The sequence below is a fragment of the Sarcophilus harrisii genome, chromosome 6 (genome assembly GCF_902635505.1).
Source record: "Sarcophilus harrisii chromosome 6, mSarHar1.11, whole genome shotgun sequence".
Lineage (NCBI taxonomy): Eukaryota > Metazoa > Chordata > Mammalia > Dasyuromorphia > Dasyuridae > Sarcophilus > Sarcophilus harrisii.
The window spans coordinates 126,689,777-126,704,669 of NC_045431.1; positions in this window are offsets into that span (position 1 = coordinate 126,689,777).

Consider the following 14,893-nt stretch of genomic DNA (forward strand, 5'->3'; position numbering starts at 1 on the left):
ATAGATTCCTAAATATTTTATACCACCAGTAGTTACTTTAAATGGAATTTCTCTTTGTAACTCTGACTGTTGGATTTTTTTAGTGATATATAAGAATGATGATGACTTATGTGGGTTTATTTTATAACTAGCAACTTTGCTAAGGGGATGGATTGTTTCTAATAACTTTTTAGTAGAATCTCTGGGGTTCTCTAAGTATACCATCATATCATCAGCAAAGAATGATAATTTGGTTTCCTCATTGCCTATTCTTATTCCTTTAATCACTTTCTCAGCTCTTATTGCCAAAGCTAGCATTTCTAACACAATATTAAATAGTAATGGTGATAGTGGGCAACCTTGTTTCACTCTTGATCTTATTGGGAATGGTTGCAGTTTGTCCCCATTGCATATGATGCTAACTGCTAGTTTTAAATAGGTACTACTGATTATTTTAAGGAAAAGTCCATTTATTGCTATACTCTCAAGTGTTTTTAATAGGAATGGATGGTGGATTTTATCAAATGCTTTTTCTGCATCTATTGAGATGATCATATGGTTTTTGTTAATTTGGTTATTAATATATGCTTGGAGATTCTTATATGAACTGATGCTGAGTGACATGAGCAGGACTAGGAGATCATTATATACTTCATCAACAATACTATATGATGATCAATTCTGTTGGGCCTGGCCATCTTCAGCAATGAGATGAACCAAATCAATTCCAATGGAGCAATAATGAACTGAACCAGCTACACCCAGCGAAAGAATGCTGGGAGATGACTAAGAACCATTTCATAGAATTCCCAATCCCTATATTTTTGTCCACCTGCATTTTTGATTTCCTTCAGAGGCTAATTTTACACCATTTCAGAGTCCGATTCTTTTTGTACATCAAAATAATGGTTTGAACATGTATATTTATTTTGTATTTAATTTATACTTTAACATAATTAATATGTATTGGTCATCCTGCTTTCTAGGGGAGGGGATGGGGGGAAGGAGGGGAAAAATTGGAAAGAAAGATTTGGCAATTGTCAATGCTGTAAAATTGCCCATGCATAAAACTTGTAAATAAAAAGCTATTAAAAATTTTTAAAAAGTCAATTGTGGTATGTCAATGTTATGGAATATTATTGTTCTCTAAGAAATGACCAGCTGGAGGATTTTGGAAAGCCTGGAGAGACTTACATGAACTGATGCTGAGTGAAATGAGTAAGACCAGGAGATCATTATATACTTCAACAACAATACTTATATGATGATCAATTCTGATGGATGTGGCTTTCTTCAACAATGAGATGAACCAAATCAGTTACATTTGTTCAATAATGAAGAGAACCAGCTACACCCAGTGAAAGTATTCTGGAAATGAGTCTGAACCACAACATAACATTTCCAGTCCCTCTGTTTTTGTCTGCTTGCATTTTTGATTTCCTTCTCAGGTTAATTTTACCTTATTTCTAAGTCTGATTTTTCTTGTGCAGCAAAATAAATGTATGGCTATGTATATATATATATATATATATATATATATATATATATATACACACACACATATACATATATATATATATATATATATAGTATTTAACATATACTTTAACATATTTAACATGTATTGGTCTACCTGCCATCTGAGCAAGGATGTGGGGAAAGAGGGGAAAAGTTGGAACAAAAGGTTTTATAAGGGTCATTGCTGAAAAATTACCCATGCATATGTCTTGTAAATAAAAAGCTACAATAATTTAAAAAATGAAGGGAGAGTTTTCCACCAATGAAGAGGAAATTAGAGCAATAATTAGGAGTTATTTTGCCCAACTATATGTCAATAAATATGATAATCTAAGTGAAAAGGAGGAATATCTACAAAAATATAGGTTGTCAAGATTAACATAAGCGGAAAATGAATTAAATAGTACCATTTTAGAAAAAGAAATAGAACAAGGTATTAATCAACTCCCTAAGAAAAAATTCTCCAAGGCCAGATGGATTCATATATGAATTCTACCAAACATTTAAAGAACAATTAATTCCAATACTATACAAAGTGTTTGAAAAAATAAGGAAAGAAGGAATCCTATCAAATTCCTTTTATGTCACAGACATGATGCTGATACCTAAACTTGGTAGGATAAAAACAGAGAAAAAAAATTATAGAACAATCACCCTAATGAATATTGGTGCAAATATCTTTAATATTAGCAAAAAGATTACAGAAAATCATTCCCAGGATAATACACTGTGACCAAGTTAGATTGTATACCAAAAATGCAGGGCTGGTTCAATATTAGGAAAACTATTAGCATAATTGACTATATCCATAATCAAACTAACACAAATCATATGATTATTTCAACAGATGCCAAAAAAGTATTTCATAACCCATGCCTATTAAAATAGAGGGGCAGCTAGGTGATGCAGTGGATAGGGTACCAGCCCTGCGGTCATAAGGATCTGGCTTCAGACACTTAATACTTCCTAGCTGTGTGACCTTGAGCAAATCACTTATCCCCAATTGCCTCAGCAAAAACAAAAACAAAAACAAATCACTAGAGAGTATAGAAATAAATGGACTTTTCCTTAAGTTGATCAATAACATGTTTAAAATCACCATCAAACATCATATGTAATAGCAATAAACTGGAACCATTCCCAATAAGATCAAGGGTGAAAGAAGGTTGCCTACTTTCATCATTACTATTCAATATTGTATGAGAAATGTTAGCTTTAACAATAAGAGAATAAAAAGAGATTAAAAGAATCATATTAGGTAAATGAGAAAACCAAATTATCACTCTTTGCAGATGGCATACTTAGAGAACTCTACAGAATCAAGTAAAAATTACTAGAAACAACACACAAGTTTCGCAGAGTTGTAGGGTTCAAAATAAATCCACATAAATCATCAGCATTTTTATATATTACTGACATAATTCAAGAGCAAGAAATACAAAGAGAAATTTCATGTCAATAAGATAAAATATTTGGGAGATTACCTGCCTTGGCAAAGTCAGTAATTACATGAACACAACTACAAAACAATTTCCACACAAATAAAGTGAGATCTAATCAGTTGAAAAATATATAGTGCTTCAACAACGATACTATATGAGGATGTATTCTGTTGGAAGTGGATTTCTTTGACAAAGAGAAGATCTAACTTAGTTTCAATTGATCAAGGATGGACAGAAGCAACTACACCCAAAGAAAGAACACTAGGAAATGCATGTAAACTGCTTGCATTTTTGTTCTTCTTCTTGGGTTATTTGTACCTTCTAAATCCAATTCTCCCTGAGCAACAAGAGAACTGTTTGGTTCTGCACACATATATTGTATCCAAGATCTACTGCAACCTATTTAACATGTATAGGACTGCTTGCCATCTGGAGATGGGAGTGGATGGAGGGAGGGGAAAATCGGAATAGAAGTGAGTGCAAGGGATAATATTGTAAAAAATTACCCTGGCATGGGTTCTGTCAATAAAAAGTTATTTTTTTAAAAAAAGAAAAATATATAGTGTTAATATGTAAGCTAAGCAAATATAATAAAAATGACAATATTACCTAAATTAATCTATTTTAGTGCCATTCCAATCAAACTCCCCAAAAATTATTTTACAAATAAGAAAAAAAAGAAAAAATAAAATAATAAAAAAGTTTAAAAAGTCAAGCATTTCAAGGTAATTAATGGGAAAAATGCAAATAAAGGTAGTTTAGCTGTGCCAGATCTAAAACTAAGTTATAAAGCAGTAATCAAAACCATTTGGCAGTGGCTAAGAAATAAAATAGTTGATTAGTGGAAGAGGTTAGGTTCACTGGGCAAAACAGTCAATAACTGTAGTAATCTAGTTTAGTACTCAATATTCACAAAAACTGCTGGGTAAAGTAGAACCTAGTATAGCAGAAAGTTGACAGTGACCCACACCCTATACCAACATAAGATTAAAATGGTTTCATGATTTAGATATAAAGAATTATATTATAAACAATTTAGAAGAACTAAACATAGTTTACCTCTCAGTTCTGTGGAAAAAGAATAAATTTTTGGCCAAAGAAGGACTGGAAATCATTATCGAACAAAAAGTCAATAATTTTGATTATATTAAGTTAAAAAGTTTTTGTACAAACAAAAGTAATGCAGACAAGATTAGAAGGAAAGCAATACATTGAGAAAATATTTTTTTACATTCAAAGATTCTGATAAAGGCCTCATTTCTAAAATATATAGAGAATTGATTGATATTTTTAAGATTTCAAGTCAGTTGATAAATGGTGAAAAGAGATGAACAGATGATTTTCAAAGGAAGAAATTGAAATATTTCTAGTCATATGAAAAGGTACTCTAAATCAATATTGATCAGAGAAATGCAAATTAAGACCACTACACATCTCTCAGATTGGATAAAGGTCAATAATGAGTGTTGGAGGGGATGTGGGAAACCTGAGACACTAATACAATGTTGGTGGAGTTGTAAACTGATCCAACCATTCTGGGGAGCAATTGGGAAGTATGTCCAAAGGACTATCAAACTGTGCATATCATTTGATCCAGCAGTGTTATTACTAGACTTATATCCCAAAGAGATCCTAAAGAAGGGAAATTGACCCACATATGGAAAAATATTTGTGTCAACACTTTTTGTAGTTGCAAAAAACATTAAACTGAATGACTACCCATCAGTTGGAGAATAGCTGAATAAATTTTGGTGTATGACTGTGATGGAATATTATTGTTCTATAAGAAATGATCAGCAGGATGAATTCAGAGAAGCCTGGAGAGACCTACTTGAACTTGTATGAAGTGAAATGAGCAGAACCAAGTTTTTTTTTTTTTTTTTTTTTTTTGCATTTTATTTTCTTTCTCACTTTTTTAATTTTTGATTTGATTTTCCTTGTGCCACAAGATAATTGTATAAATACATATGCATATTAACATATATTTTTACCATGTATAACCCATATATTGAAATACTTGCTACCTAGGGAAGGGGTTAGAAAGAAGAGTGGAAATTGGAACACAGAGTTTTGCAAGAGTTAATATTAGAAAATTATTCATGGATATCTTTTGAAAACTAAAAAGGTTTAATTAAAAAAGTGAAAAGAAAAATTCAAGCAAACCACAACAAAAAGAATGAAATGCTATGTTGTAACCCACCCTCAGTTCCCACAGTCCTCTTTCTGGGTGTAGGTGGCTCTTCATCACAAGATCATTGGAACAGGCCTGAATCATTTCATTGTTGAAAAAAGCCATGTCCATCAGAATTGATCATCACATTATCTTGTTTCTGTGTACAATGGTCTCCTGGTTCTACTCATTTCGCTTAGCATCAGTTCATATGAGACTTATGTCTCTTCAGGCCTCTCTGAATTCATCCTGCTGATCATTTCTTATAGAACAATAATATTTCATAACATTCATATTCCATAACTTATTTAGCCATTCTCCAACTAATGAGCACCTTTTCAGTTTCCAGTTTTTTACCACTACAAAAAGTGCTGCCACAAACATTTTTGCGCGTGGGTTCCTTTCCTTCCTTTAAGATCTCTTTGGGATATAGGCCCAAGTAGAAATATTGCTGGGTGAAAGTGTATGCACACTTTGATAACCCTTTGGGCATATCTCCAAATTGTCATCCAGAATGTATGGATCAGTTCACAGTTCTACCAGCAATGGATTAGTATCTCAGTTTTCCTGTATCTCCTCCAACATTCATCATTATCTTTTCCTGTTATCTTAACCAATCTGAGAGGTATGTAGTGATATCTCAACATTGCCTTAATTTGCATTTCTTTGATCAATAGTGATTTAGAACACCTTTTCATATTACTAGAAATGGTTTCAATGTCTTCACCTTAAAATTGTTCATATCCATTTACCATTGGTCAATTTTAGAATGCCTTGAATTCTTATAAATTTGAGTCAATTATTTCTGTATATATTTTAGAAATGAGGCCTTTATCAGAACCCTTGAATGTAAAAATACTTTCCCAATTTGATTCTTCCCTCCTAATCTTGCCTGCATTTATTTTGTTTGTTCAAAACCTTTTTTAACTTAATATAATCAAAATTATTATGTGGTGTTCAATAATACAGTTTTTCTTTGCTCACAAATTCCTTCCTTCTTCAGAGATTTGAAAGATAAACTATGCTTTGTTCTTCTAATTTGCTTAACATACCACTCTGTCTAATCATGAACCCATTTTGATCTTATCTTGGTATAGGGTATAGGTATTTTAGGTATGAGTCAATACCTAGCTTCTGTCACACTAGTTTCCAATTTACCCATCAAAAGTTTTGAGTTTTATCCCAAAAGCTGGGGTCCCATGGGTTTGTCAAAGATGAAATTACTGTAGTCATTGACTATTTTTGTCCTCTGAACCTAACTTATTCCACTGATCTACTCCTATATTTCTTAACCAGTATCAAATGGTTTTGATGACCGCTGTTTTATATTATAGTTTTAGGTCTGGCACAGCTAGGCCACCTTTACTGGCATTTTTTTCCATTAATTCTCTTGAAATTCTTGATCTTTTGTTCTTCCAGATGAGCTTTGTTATTTGTGAAGTTCGGGTTAGCACCCTGCATGCCTTAGAATCAGCTGGAGTCAGCATAAGAAAAAGTTTTTGGTCTTTATTCTTTGTCTCTAGGGGGAGAAGTAAAGGAGATGGACAAAAACTCCACAAGCTCTCTACAACCTCCTCTCTCCTCCTTGTCCACAGCCAAAGTGATCCTGGCTTGTCTTACTCCACCCCCTAATGCCTCCTACAATTATCTCTATGCACCAAGAGATCAAGCCAGCACAGAATAGTGAGAAGGGCCATTTTCCAAGCATATACTAATAGAGTATTGTCCAATTGGCAATTAGCCTTAAATGCTTGGTTGTCTGATTTCAGTGCACTTACTCAGTTTCAACCTTTTACATTTATTATTTTTTCTATGTCTGTAAAATAATTTCTTGGGCGTTTGATTGGTATTGTACTAAATATGTAGATTAATTTAGTTTACTTTTATCCTTTTTATTATATTAGCTTGTCCCACCATGAGCACTTTATATTTTTTAATTGATTATATCTAAATTTATTTGTGTGGAAAGTGTTTTGTAGTTTTGTTCATATACTTCATTTCTTTACTTTGGCAGACAGACTCCCAAATATTGTATATTATCGACAGTCATTTGAAATTGAATTTCTCTTTTTACCTTGTGTTGTTGGATTTTGTTGATAATATATAGAAATGATGATGATTTATGTGGATTTATTTTGTACCTCACAAATCTGCTAAAGTTGTGAATTGTTTTTAGTAGTTTTTTAGTTGTTTCTCTAGGGTTCTCTAACTTCTCTAAGTATATGATAATATCTGCAAAAAGTGATAGTTTTGTTTCCCCATTACCTACTCTAATTTCTTTAAACTTTTTTCATTCCATTTCATTCAAATATTAATATTTCATCATATTTTCATTTTTCATTATTATTATTTTTTATTGACAAAACATATGCATGGATAATTTTTTCCACATTGACCCTTGCAAAAACTTCTATTCCAACTTTTCTCCTCCCTTTTTCCATCCTCTCCCCTAGATGGCAGTTAGTTTGTTAAAGTATATGTTAAATACAATATATGTTTACATATTTATACAATTATCTTACTGCACAAGAAAAATCAGATTTAGAAAGAAGATAAAAATAACCTGAAAATAAAAATAAAAATGCAAGCAAACAACAACAGAAAAGAGTGGAAGTGCTATGTTGTGGTCCACACACATTTCCCAGTGTTCTTTCATTGGGTGTAGCTAGTTCTGTTCATAACAATTGGAACTGATTTGGATCCTCTCATTGTTGAAGATAGCCACTTCCATCAGAATTAATCCTCATATAGTATTGTTGTTGAAGGTGTATAATGATCTCCTGGATCTGCTCATTTCACTTAGCATTAGTTCATGTAAGTCTCTCCAATCCTCTATTTATTCATCCTGTTGGTCATTTCTTACAAAACAGTAATATTCCATAACATTAATATACCACAATTTACTCAGCCATTCTCCAATTGATGAGCATCCATTCAGTTTCCAGTTTCTAGCCACTACAAAAAGGGCTGCCACAAACATTTTTGCACATACAGGTCCCTTTCCTTTCTTTAATATCTCTTTGGGATATAAGCCCAGTAGTAACACTGCTGGATCAAAGAGTATGCTCACTTTGATAACTTTTTGAGTATAGTTCCAAATTGCTCTCTAGAATGGATGGAACCATTCACAACTCTACTAACAATGCATCAGTGTCCCAGTTTTCCTACATCCCCTCCAAAATTTGTCATTATCTTTTCCTGTCATCTTAACCAATCTGAGAGGTCTATAGTGATATCTCAGAGTTGTCTTAATTTGAATTTATCTGATCAATAATGATTTGGAACACCTTTTCATATGAGTAGAAATAGTTTCAATCTCTTCATCTGAAAACTGTTCATATTGTTTGACCATTTATCAATTAGAGAATGGCTTGATTTCTTATAAATTAGAGTCAATTAAATATATATTTTGAAAATGAGTCCTTTATCAGAACCTTTCACTATAAAATGTTTTCGCAGTTTATCAATTCCCTTCTAATCTTGTCTGCATTAGTTTTGTTTGTACAAAATCTTTTTAACTTAATATAATCAAAATGATCTTTTTTGTGATCACCAATAATCTTTAATTCTTTTTGGGTCACAAATTCCTTCCTACTCCACAGGTCTGAGAGGTAAACTATCCTATATTCTTCTAATTTATTTATAATCTCATTCTTTATACCTAGGTCATGAACCCATTTTGATCTTATCTTGATGTACAGTCGATGCCTTGGTGTATGGTGGGTCGACACCTTGTTTCTGCCATATTAATTTCCAATTTTCCCAGCAATTTTTATCAAACAGTGAATTCTTATCCCAAAAGCTGGGGTCTTTGGGTTTGTCAAACACTAGATTATTAAGGTTATTGACTATTTTGTCCTGTTAACCTAACCTATTTCACTGATCAACTAGTCTATTTCTTAGCCAATACCAAATGGTTTCAGTGACTGCTGCTTTATAATAGTTTTAGATCAGGTACATCTGGGCCACCTTCATTTGATTTTTTTTCATTAGTACCCTTGAAAGTCTTGACCTTTTGTTCTTCCAGATCAATTTTGTTGTTATTTTTTCTGTCATTAAAATAATATCTTGGGAGTCTGATTGGTATAGCACTAAATAAATAGATTATTTTAGATAGTATTGTCATCTTTATTATATTTGCTTGACCTATCCAAGAGCACTTAATTTTTTTCCAATTGTTTATACCTGACTTTATTTGGGTGGAAAGTCTTTTGTAGTTTTGTTCATGTAGTTCCTGACTTTCCCTTGTCAGAGATTCCCAAATATTTTATATGTTCGACAATCATTTTAAATGAAATTTCTTTTTGTATGTCTTGCTGTTGGATTTTGTTAGTGATGAATAAAAATGCTGATGATTTATGTGAATTTATTTTGTATTCTGAAACTTTGTTAAAATTGGGAATAAGAGCTTTTTAGTAGAATCTCTGGGGTTCTCTAAGTATATCATCATCTCATCTGCAAAGAGTGATAATTTGGTTTCTTCATCACTTACTCTAATTCCTTTAATCTGTTTTTCACCTCTTATTGGCAAAGCTAGCATTTCTAATCCAATATTGAATAGTAATATTGCTGTTTTGGCTGCATCCCACAAAATTTGTTATGTTGTCTAATTATTGTCTTTCTCTTGGATGAAATTTTTGATTGTGTCTATGATTTGCTGTTTCAACCATTCATTCTTTAGGATGAGATTATTTAGTTTCCAATTACTTTTTGGTCTGTTTTTTTTCAGGCCCTTTATTGAATGTAAATTTTATTGCATTGTGATCTGAGAAAAATTCATTTAATATTTCTGTCTTTCCACATTTGATTTTGAGGTAATATGTGATCAATTTTTGTATAGGTTCCATAAACTGCCAAGAAGAAAGTGTACTCCTTTCTGTCTCCATTCAGTTTCCTCCAAAGATCTATCATTTCTAACTTTTCTAGTATTCTATTTATCTCTTTAACTTCTTTTTTATTTATTTTGTGGTTTTATTTATCTAGTTCTGATAGAGCAAGATTGAGCTGTCTATTTCTTTTTTCAGCTCTGTTAATTTCTTTAGGAATTTAGATGTTATGTCACTTGGTGTATATATGTTTAATATTGATATTGCTTCATTATCTTTGGTACCCTTTAGCAAGATATAGTTTTCTTCTTTGTCTCTTTTAATCAGATCAATTTTTGCTTTTGGTTGACTCTGAGATGAAGATGGCTACCCCTGCTTTTTTTCTTCACCTGAAGCATAATAGATTTTACTCCAGCCTTTTACCTTTACCCTGTATGTATCACTCTTCTTTAAATGTGTTTCCTGTAAACAACGTATTGCAGGATTCTGGCTTTTAATCCAGTCTGCTATCCACTTACTTTTTGGGGGAGAGTTCACCTCATTCACATTTACAATTAAAACTACTAATTCTATATTTTCTGTCATTTTATTAACCCCAAATTATACTTTTCTCTTTCCTTTTTCCTCTTTTCCTCCTCCTCCTCCTCACTATTTTACTTATGAGCTCTACTCACCTCAAGCAGTCTCCTTCTTTAGAGACCCTCACCCTTTCTTATACCTTTTTCCTACTATTTTTCTTTTCCATTCTACTTAGCTTATCCTTTCCCTTTTCCCCTTTCTCCTGCCACTTTTCTATAAGATGAGAGATGTTTCTCAGTGAAACCAAATATATCTAATAATCTTTCTTTGGGCCAAATCTGATGAGAGTAAGATTCACACAATATTCATCACCCTCACTTTCCCCTTCTCAATTATAATAGATTTCCTTTGCCCCTTCCTGAGATGTAATTTCCCTCATCTTCACTCTACTTTCCCCCTTTTTTCTTACAATCCCATTTCCATCTCTAGTTTCTTTTTTATTTTACTTTTTTGTTTTTTTAATGAATAAAACTTTTTATTTTCTTTTTTTCTTTTTAAAGACACTTGAGTAGATGCTAGTGTCTATCTTTGACAAAGAGACCTAATGCAGTTCCAACTGATCAATGATGGACAGAATCAGCTACACCCAGAGAAGGAACATTGGGAAATGAATGTGCACTTCTTGCATTTTTGTTTTTCTTCCCAGGTTATTTTTACTTTCTGAATCCAATTCTTCTTGTGCAACAAGAGAACTCTATGGTTCTGCACACATATATTGTATCTAGGATATATTATATATAACATGCCATCTAGGGGAGGGAGTGGAGGGAGGAAAGGGAAAAGTTGGAACAAAAGTGAGTGCAAGGGATAATGTTGTAAAAAAATTTACCCATGCATATGATCTGTCAATAAAAAGTTATTAAAAAAACAGGGAGGGGCTAAGATGGAGGGTACCTGCTTATTGAAAAAATAAAAGCTTGTGCTATACAATGCAAGTATAAACATCTATTATCTATCTCAATCAATGTCTATATGTTTTTATCTCTATATCTGTCATCTATCCATTTATATAATGACTCCTCTCAGCCTGTAGAGAATTCAAGCTTGCTTTTATCTCTCCAAGAGAGATTTTTAAAATGTCTCCAGAGAAAATTTCACACTCTATTATCTCACTGAATTGATTGGAGAAACTCTTCCAAATGATCATTCTTGTTATGCTATCTTGTCCAACTCTTCATGGTCCCATTTTGAGTTTACATAGCATGGTGAACCTAACATCTCAAGACTTTCAAGGGAACTATTGAAAAAAAAATCAAATGAAGATGACCTAGCTGTACCAGATCTAAAATTATATTATAAAGCAGCTGTGACCAAAACCTTTTGTTATTGGCTAAGACATAGACTAGTTGATCAGTGGAACAGGTTAGGTTCACAGGACAAAATAGTCAATAACCTTAATAATCTAGTGTTTGTTCTTTTGTTCTTCCATATGAATTTTGTTGTTATTTTTTCTAGATCATTAAAATATTATCTTGGAAGTCTGATTGGTATAGCACTAAATAAATAGATTACTTTAAGGAGTATTGTCATCTTTATTATATTCACTTGGCATATCCAAGAGCACTTAATATTTTTCCAATTATTTAATTCTGACTTTTGTCAGTGTTTTGTAATTTTGCTCATATAATTCCTGACTTTCCTTTGGTAGATAGATTCCCAAATATTTTATTCTATTGACCGTTATTTTGAATGGAATTTCTCTATGTATCTCTTGCTGTTGGGTTTTGTTGGTGATGTGTAGAAATGCTGAGAATTTATGTGGATTTATTTTGTATCCTGCAACTTTGCTAAAGTTGTAGATTATTTCTAATAGGTTTTTAGTAGAATCTCTGGGGTTCCCTAAGTATACCATCATATCATCTGCAAAGAGGTATAATTTGGTTTCCTCATTACCTACTCTAATTCCTTTAATCTCTTTCTCAACTCTTATTGACGAGGCTAGCATTTCTAATATAATATTGAATAATAATGGTGATAGTGGGCAACCTTGTTTCACTCCTGATCTTTACTGGGAATGGTGCCAGTTTATCCCCATTACATATGATGCTAACTGATTGTTTTAAATAAATGCTACTGATTATTTAAAAGAAAAATCCATTTATTTTTATCCTCTCAAGTGTTTTTATTAGGAATGGTTTTTATCAAATGCTTTTTCTGCATCTATTGAGATGATCATATAGTTTTTGTTAATTTGGTTATTGATATAGTCAATTATGCTAATAGTTTCCCTAATATTGAACCAGCCCTGCATTCCTGGTATAAATCCTACTTGGTCATAGTGTATTATCCTGAGGATGATTTTCTTTAATCTTTTTGCTAATATTTTATTTAAGATTTTAGCATCAATATTCACTAGGGAGATTTATCTATAACTTCCTTTCTCTGTTTTCAACCTACCTGGTTTAGGTATCAGTACCATGTGTGTGTCATAAAAGGAATTTGGTAGGACTCCTTCAATCCCTATTTTTAAAAAATAGTTTATTTAATTGTTCTTTAAAAAAATGTTTGGTAGAATTCACATGTAAATCCATCTGGTCATGGGGATTTTTTCTTAGGGAGTTGATTAATAGCTTGTTCTATTTTTTTTTTTAAGATGGGACTGTTTAACCAATTTACTTCTTCCTTTGTTAATCTGGAGAAGCCATATTTTTGAAGGTATTCTTCTATTTCATTTAAGTTATCGAAATTTTTTGGCAAAAGTTGGGCAATGTAACTCCTAAGTATTGCTCTAATTTCCTTTTCATTAGTGGCAAGTTCTCCCTTTTCATTTTTAAGACAAACGATTTGATTTTCCTCTTTCCTTTTTAAAATCAAATTTACTAAGGTTTTATCTATTTTGTTGGTTTTTTCTTAGTTTTATTAATTAATTCAATAGTTTTTTTAACTTTCAATTTTATTAATCTTTCCTTTTATTTTTAGAATTTCAAGTTTAGTGTTTGACTGGGAGATTTTAATTTGCTCCTTTTCTAGCATTTTTAGTCCCAAATTGACTTTTTCTTTCTCTATTTTATGCAAGTAGGCCTCTAGAGATAAAAAATTTCCCCTTATTATCAATTTGACTACATCCCACACATTTTGGTATGACGTCTCATTATTGTCATTTTCTTGGGTGAAGTTATTAATTATGTCTATGATTTGTTGTTTCCCTTAATCATTCTTTAGTATGAGATTATTTAGTTTCCAATTATTTTTTGGTCTACTTTCCCTTGGCTTTTTAATGAATGTAATTTTCATTGCATCCTGATCTGAAAAGGATGCATTTACTATTTCTGCCTTACTGCATTTGAGTTTGAGGTTTTTATGTCCTAATATATGGTCAGTTTTTGTATTGGTTCCATGAACTGCTGAATAGAAAGTGTACTCCTTTCTCTCTCAATTTAGTTTTCTCCAAAGATCTATCACATCTAACTTTTTTAGTTTTCTATTTACCTCTTTGACTTCTTTCTTTTTTATTTTTTGGTTTGATTTATGGAGTTATGAGAGTACAAGTCTGAGATCTCCCACTATTATAATTTTGCTGTCTATTTCTTCTTGCAGCTCTCTTAATTCTTTAGGAATTTAGATGTTATACCACTTGGTGCATATATGCTTAGTATTGGTATTGCTTCATTATCTATGGTACTCTTTAACAAGATATAGTTTCCTTCCTTATTTCTTTTAATTAGATCAATTTTTGTTTTTGCTTCATCTGAGATCAATATGGCTACCCCTGCTTTCCCTCTGTTTCTATAACATCTGTGCAGTTCTCTTTGATAATTTCCTGGAAAATAGTGTTCAGGCTCTTTTTTTCATCATATTTTTCAGGAAGTCCAATAATTTTCAGATTATCTCTCCTAGATCTATTTTCCAGATCTGTTGTTTTTCCAAGAGGTTATTTGCCATTTTTTTCATTGTTTCAATTTTTTGGTTCTGCTTGAGTCATTCAATTCCATTTGTTCAATTCTGAGTTTTAATGAATTTTTTTCCTCATTAATTTCTTTTATTTCTTCTTCTAATTGTCCAATTGAGTTTTTAAGTGAGTTGTTTTGTTCTATGGGATTTTTTCCATTTCTCCAATTTTATTTTTTAGAGAGCTATTTTCTTTTTCCAATACACTAATTCTGTTTTCCTTGGAATTGTTTACCTTTTCCCATTCACTATTTCTGTTTTTCAAGGATTTGATTTCTTTGTCCACTCTATCTTTAAATGAGTGGGATGGCTTATCCAGACCCTCTTGCCAAGCTTCCCTTGCCTTTCCCCATTTTTCTTCTAGCTCTCTTGTAAGAGCCTTTTTAATTTCTCCTATGAGTGTCTTGTGTGTTGAGGATCAGATCATATCCCCCTTTTGGGATTCATCTGGAGACAGTCTGTTTTTAGTCTCTTTAGGGTTTAAATCTGCT